Source organism: Phalangium opilio, unplaced genomic scaffold (genome assembly GCF_054372755.1).
Source record: "Phalangium opilio isolate 3A_F unplaced genomic scaffold, DU_Popi_V2 ptg000369l_1, whole genome shotgun sequence".
Lineage (NCBI taxonomy): Eukaryota > Metazoa > Arthropoda > Arachnida > Opiliones > Phalangiidae > Phalangium > Phalangium opilio.
In genome coordinates this window covers 756334-763657 of record NW_028324232.1, presented here as the reverse complement: position 1 = coordinate 763657, position 7324 = coordinate 756334, and the positions used below count along the sequence as shown (strand labels likewise).

The window sequence follows — 7324 nt, the reverse complement described above, 5'->3', positions numbered from 1 at the left end:
TTGAAATGCTTCTTAAAATACCATTAACTTTTGCCTTTTAAAACTGTGATATGAAATAAGAATCTTTTAAATTTACTTGTTTCCGTTTTCGAGAAACTAGGCTCCAAGCCATATTGCCCTTTAAATTCTGTGATAAGCATTATCATATCAAATAATAAAACAATAAATCTAATAAAAGATTAACTTATGTTCCTAGAAATAATTCTCCAAGTCAAACTACCTTTCATCTGTTATGCTAAAGATTCATATTTATTATTTAATAAACATATGTTCCTAGAAATGATTCTACAAGTCAGACTACCTTTCATCTGTTACGTTAAAGATTCATATTTATTATTTAATAAAAAAATGTTCCTAGAAATGATTCTACAAGTCAGACTAACTTTCATCTGTTATGTTAAAGATTCATATTTAATAAAAAAAAGTGTTTATTAGCAACGAATGTTTGTGTTTATTCCAGAATTACATCAGTTTTCTTGAATATATCCAACGTAATCTCGCTATGTAGACAAAATATATTGCAATAATTAACCACAATAATTTACATTGCTTTAAATTGGTTTGTTTCAAATTCTGAAACATGTAAACTATTGTAGTTTGTGCATTCAATTTCAATATCCAATTATCCATTCTTTACCTTAAATTTGCAAAGTTTAGCCATTGGGGTTGTAAAGTTCAGTACTACAATGGATGGGGAATATAATTGAAAATTATTCAACGATAAACAGAAAAAAAAACACTTCTCTCTCATATTTTAAAGCCCTAAAAGAAAAAATAACTAAATATCCTTAAATTTGAATAATCAAATACCCTTGGGCCTTGGCAATAGCAAAAAAGTCAAAAACACCATGGTCAATTATTCGGCGTTCAGCCTCCTAAATTCAACAATATTATTGAAAATAATGTAATAAAAACTCTTCCCTCGAACATTTTGCACGTAAAAATAACAAAAAATGGGATGAAAATAGTTTGAAAACTTTGAAATTGCTTCCCTATTCGTATAATCAATGGCCTTGACAAGCAAAAACAAACATTCTTCCCCCTCGGGGGTCTCTCGGTGACGTCAGACCAACCGCCCGCGAAAATTTGAAAATTCCGAAACTCGATCGAGCACCCCTTGAGCGCGTGCTACTCGAGCTTTTTATCGAGATGATCCTATTTTCGTTACCATGGCAACGTATTCTCCTTAGGATTAGAAAGGAAAGATATTTTGTAGTACGTCTAACCTTTAACCCTCGCTTGTTTTTAAGGTCATTCGACCCTAGGGGTCAATTTTTATCACCCCCAACTATCTATAAACATTGAGGATTCCTTTGAGAATTGTAAAATATAACACTACATATATATTCCCGTCATAAGTAAATAATAACTCGGTCTTATAAGTTAGCTAGAAACCAAGTCGAATCCAGCTTTTATAGTGGAGAAGAAATACATCCTAGGTTAGTGTATTGTTTACTTCTATGGAATTATTATTTACTTATGACGCTATATAAGTTAATGGAACACGTATCAGTTTGACAACGTTATATTCTCTAGCTTTATAACATTGGCTGCCAAGATCGTATAATTTAGGTTGTAAAATTGGGCATGTTACCGAATAAAATGCCTGTTTACGAACCCGGCGTTACATTTATCTCCCCAATGCTTACTATCGCACGTCTGTATTATAATTTGTTATATTTTCCTATCAGTTAATTAGAAGTAAATTTAATCCAAGTAATTAATGAAAATTACGTTAACATATAAGATCCAAATTCACAAGGAAAAAAACCAGGGTTTTTTTGGGTTTTTTTTTCCCTATGGGGAATTTTATTTCTAGTTTGTTAGCTGGTAACTTAGTTAATTACGCATGCAGAGACACCTGTTGCTTTTGTAATTTTTTACCCATCATGCCTAGCATTACTACACATCTCTTTCTGTGTCGACGTCACTCGTTCAACCCAACCTCCAATTCCGGTCGCTAATTGGCTTAGCTCATTTGAAAGTATAATTTGACGAGTTTCTTACGTGCCTGAGGCGAAAAAAACTGGCTCTTAAGGAGCCATCTCATTTTACGCTACTCTGATTTTTTACTCTAATTTTCCTTGACCTTTGACCTGAAGTATGATTACGCTTAGTAATAGCTCCAAGAATTTTACCATAGACCCATAGAGTCACAAACAAGCTTAGATATACCCTTATTTATTGCTGTTAGAGGCACTTTCTTAAATAAAAAAGGCGCGGGAAAGTTAAGCATACGGGTTACGTTGGGAGAAGGGGTTATCCCGTGCTCTTCTTCTCTGTTAACCTAACCCCGGATGGTAACCATGACAACAGATCCCCTCCCCCCAAACTCCGTTTATTGGCAGCTGGCGTCCGAGCTTTGATAAATGTTATCCATACTCGGGTTGCACGCGCTAACCAAAATAAAAGCTTACAACATGTTCGACTTAACCCAAGTAATACGTAGGAAGGTAGACGTCGCCTCATTTCACGCCTAATTGCTATTCACCGTCCCCCTAATACGACTCGATTAACTCGGATGAATCGAACATGCGTAAAACCGCGGGATAGGATACTTACAAAGATTATATGAGCTTAGATGGAATTAGTACGGTAAAATGGTTAATTATCCAACCCCTCTTGTATCATCCCGTGCGCGTGAATTACGGGGTTGGATACTTAAAAGATTATATGAACTTAAACGGAATTAATATATGGTAACGTTTTTAATTATCCGACCCCTCCGTGTATCACCTCGTGCGCGTGAATCGCGGTGTTGGATACTTAAAAGATTACATACATTTTAAAGGAAAATTTATGCGATAAAATTGTTTCGTATCCAACCCCTCGTTGTTGTATCATCTCGCGCGCTGAAAACACGATCAATCGCACGTGGCCCCCGCCACTAGAGTAATTTGGCGGGAAAGATGCGGAGAATTTCCCGCCGGCATGCATCGCCGTTACTCCGCTAGATAGATTAAGTACTGGAAAGATCGTTTGCCTTAGGAAAAAAAACTAAAGGAATCTTTAGGAAGGAGTGGCAAAAACGCCCGCGATTGTTTTACTCTTTCTTTAGTTCCACAAAGAAAGAAAGAGAAATAGGGGAATGGGCATCGAGCCCAAAAAGAGGACCCCCTAAAGAAAAATGAAAGGCGCGCCGGGAAAGAAAATGCCCCCGGCAAGACAAGACAGTTAGTTCTCTCTTCAAGAATTCGGACGAGAACAATAACAAGATACGGTTTCCTGTTATATAAGAGAAAAAACAAATTATTTTTTACAATAAAAACCATAGAAATTCCTAAAAATAATTAGTAATAATATGTTAAGTAATCAGCTCAATTTCGATGTAAATCCATTGGGGATACGAATAGTTCGGAGGGGGGAATCAATTGCGAAGGGGAGGGGTAAACATCAACAACAATAAAAATGCCCAAAAGCTAAGTATCTTTTCCCGCCAAATGAAATGAGTATCTATGTATCTATATAGAGAAGCGGCGGGCCCGTTGCTAAGCAACCATCCCCCGGCTTCTTTCCATTCCATAAACGTTTCCATAGTAACGTTGCAGGAAGAGGAGGAATAAGCTCTCGTTGATACAGAAACATTTCATTTCCTCTTTCCGAAGTATAGTATATAAAAAAAGCCGCGTAATAAAGAAGAATCAACATTTTGGGACAAAAATATAAATTGCTCGGACACAGATTTGGATCCGGGCCATAAAATTCCACCGTTTTTTGCAGCACCCCCACCCCACTTACAAATGTTCTTGCACCCTCTTTACTAAGCTAGCTATCTATCCAAAGATAGTCTGCAAATACGTGCAAGTGTTGCCAGTCATTTGTGACGCGTGCAAATCAACGATTTATTCATTATTTCCTGATTAGTTTGGGTCAATATCATAGCGTTCTACTCTACTTTAGGCTTAGCAAAGTTTACCTTCAGTGTGAAAATACAGACCAGAATACCTTAATTCAACCTTGAGTTACCTTATAAGACCTAGGCTTAGAAACTGAAGGTCCAGCCAGAACTTGGGTCATTTCAAGAGTGCATGCCATACCCGTCACCCGAATAATAATAATCCCCCATATATATAGAGAAAAACGAAACGTTGGTGGTGCAGTGGTATTTGATTCGTGAAAGCAAGCAAAGGCCATCGGGAGAAAATCTCTCAGGGATTTTTGTCAGTTTCCGAGATCATTTTACGCCTCATATAACCAAGATGGGGTCCGTTTCCAAAGTTCTTATCGAGAAATGGCATTACCATCTTATCATCTCTATAGAAGCTTCCCGTAGTTTGCCTTTAGTCTACCGGGAGGCCCCAGGCTTGGGTATATATACTAATAAACCGTTAGGAAAGAATAATAAAAACGCGATCCGGAAGGCTACAAATGGGCGCCTCGTGCTGTCTACTTCGTCACGAGATTATCTCGCGCGGATAAGCTCGCGCCATCCCCCCACCCCTCTAAAACCAGCCTTAGTTTGCTTTACGCTTAAACCTATTAAAGGCTTTAACGAAACGCTAACGGTTAAGGCAAACTCGGTTTGAATTGCCAATCTCTGCTCTAGAGTTACCACGTTTTTGCCCTAACACCTTTAGATCGCTACGAATTTGACTGTAAAAACTACGTATGTGTTTAGAAATCAAAACGTACGTGTGTAGATGTATTAAACAGTTAAGATATCAGTGGGGGAACCTTTCCCGTTATATTAACCCCGAAATAAACCCCTCCCCCAATTAATTTCCCGCCAAAAATTCAAAATTCCGTGGGAAAAAAATCAAATAAAGAATCCCAATTAAAAATCGGATCATTATGTACTAATTAAATTCAATTACGGTATGTCTGTCTGTCTCTATAAATATATCAATTAAGCTATTTCCGAGTCGACCAGACAGAATGGCGACTACGTAGTTAACTTAAATACAGTTTAATAGTCTTTAATTGTTTCATATAAAAATCAAATTAATTTATTATTAAACAATCTGAATTTGCTGGCATAAATAATATTACGAGTTTATAAGGTCAAAATGCAGCTGGTGCATTCACTCTTTGCTTTACCTACAGTTTGGTGTAGCTTTTTAAGGATAAACAAGTTGATTTGAAAAAATATGTATATTACAACCTTTACATTGAGTATATCATTTATTACGTAGAAAGGTAGAACCGGGCTGCGTTTGTAGTTTCATCTGTCAACTTACAGAATCTCCGCTAACGTCACTCGGTCGAAATTTTCACCACCTGTTTTTAGGGATTATTAATAAAAACACCTTTCTAGAGTCAGTTATACCGCACCGTGTTTTTGCTATAGTTTTACACGTTGCTTCAGTTGAATTCAATGTTATTAACAATAACAATTTCATATCGGATTGCAGTATTTAGGTTTAGTTCCATAATTGTTTGGCCGAGTTAATTTGACGCGAACGTCATGGTTAAAATAATCATTATTGAGGTACGTCATGCCACTTATAATACTTCATTATTGAGGTACGTCATGCCACTTATAATACTTCATTATATTTAGTGAACACTTATCTATTACATACTTATGTCTCCAAATTGGGGGAATAAATAAGTTGAACAAAATTTAATTTGGTTAACTTAACTTCGAGGTTAATTTAATTAATTTCCGCTGCAGTTAATTTAAAATCAATTAAAGTTAAACTTACTTGAAAACCCGCATTTAATATTTATCAGTAATAACTTTGTGTTTATTTATTTCTACCTAGGTAAATATATGGGAGGTACCTTAATTAAATGAAAACTAGAGTTCCCATACGTAAGTTTATAAATCAGGGAGCTCATGCAGCTATGGACCCTGATACGAAAAACAAAATAAACATACAACATAATTTAACAAAGGGGGTTCGGGGTTTGGGGGGTTAGAACCTTCTTAGCGTTAACCCTAACACGATTATGGCAGGCAGGCAGGCAGGCAAGCAAGCTAGGGCCCGAAAGTGGGGCCGTATTTCTTGGGGTTTCCACTCGACCGGAACTATATCAAACAAATTACCCCGAAAATTTGGGGTCTAGTCCATACCCCCCATATTCCCTATTCCGCTTAATTTTCTCTCTTTGCCAACAAAATGGTGCGCTTAAGAACTGATGTAAAGTATTTTTGGGGGCTCTGTACTTGATGGGGTCCAGGGTGGGGAAGTGGACTCGTTTTTGGGCGTTATTGATTAAGCAGTTAAGTCTAGAAATTGCGCCAAAATAGAGTTACGACTAGAGTTTGGGGGGGGGGAACCCACTTCCCGCCAAAAATAAAAGGGTTTGGGGGTCTAAAACACGAGAGTATGGGTTATTAGGAAAAATAAAATGATTTAATATTGGCGGGAAAAACCTTATGGTAAATTAGGAGATTAATTTTTAAAAATTGTAATAATTAAAGGTTAATTTATGAGAATTTTCGTCGTGAAACTTTGCCTTTAAACGCGCGTGATTTTAGGCAATAATGTAGATACGTTGTTTTTGCTCTGAACCTTTTTTCTGTTTTCTTTACTTTCGACTTCACTTTACAAAATGAAAAGATACGTGATTATCCTTAAGATAAAAGAGGACGTAAGTCATTAGCGTTCCCCCATTCCGCATTTACTAACAGGATAAAGTGTCGTTAATATATTTCGAGCACGCGCTAAAAAACGCTGTTAGAAAGCGTGGCGCGTGCGGGACAAGAACCCCATTATCGTCAACCTTAAGAGGAAGCGAGTGTAGTAGTGTAGAGGGTTTTTGTTTTTGGATATATAGGTAATTGTCTCTCTCTTGTCTCGTGATGATTATTTTGATCAACGTTGTCATGACAACCGAAAATATTGACGGTGCACAGCAACCCTTATACCCTGGTTTCTAAGTCGTAGAGTGTTTTGCCGCGTTATGTCACAACTCTTTATTGTTATTATTATTATTAGATGTTAAATGGTACTACAGGGTAACATAACTGGGGACTCAAGAGTCAAGTGGTTGGTTAGCCTTCATTTTAAAGAGATACTTGAATTTTAACGAGGTAATAGGCGCCCCCTTAAGCCAGGACAAAAAAAAAGTAACAGAAGTGTTCCCCTTTTAAATTTATTACTTATAAAGCTAGGTTTTAAATTCTGTACATAATTAACATGATTTTCAAAATTATATTTTTAGGTCAATTAATAATGTTAAGAATAATATTTGTTATTAACCATATAATTAAAATTTCCATTGTAAATTCAGGCATCTATTTGTTAGGTACTTATAAGAGCTGAATATTTACTTGGCCTTGGGGACATGAAGGGTTAATTTTATGATCGAGATGGGAGTCGTTTGAAGCGATACTTTAAATTGCCAAGCAACATATATTATTTGAAAATGCAATTCG

At 36.5% G+C, this 7324-nt stretch overlaps 1 long non-coding RNA gene across 1 annotated transcript; it reads right to left on the bottom strand.

Annotated features, from left to right (window-relative positions):
• Positions 1–221: 221 nt before the first annotated feature.
• On the bottom strand, positions 222–1123 carry LOC149597181 (uncharacterized). The gene is made up of 2 exons (XR_016379305.1): positions 638–1123; positions 222–573 (listed from the first exon to the last, which is right to left on the bottom strand). It is a non-coding gene; the product is annotated as an uncharacterized LOC149597181 (long non-coding RNA).
• Positions 1124–7324: the final 6201 nt, after the last annotated feature.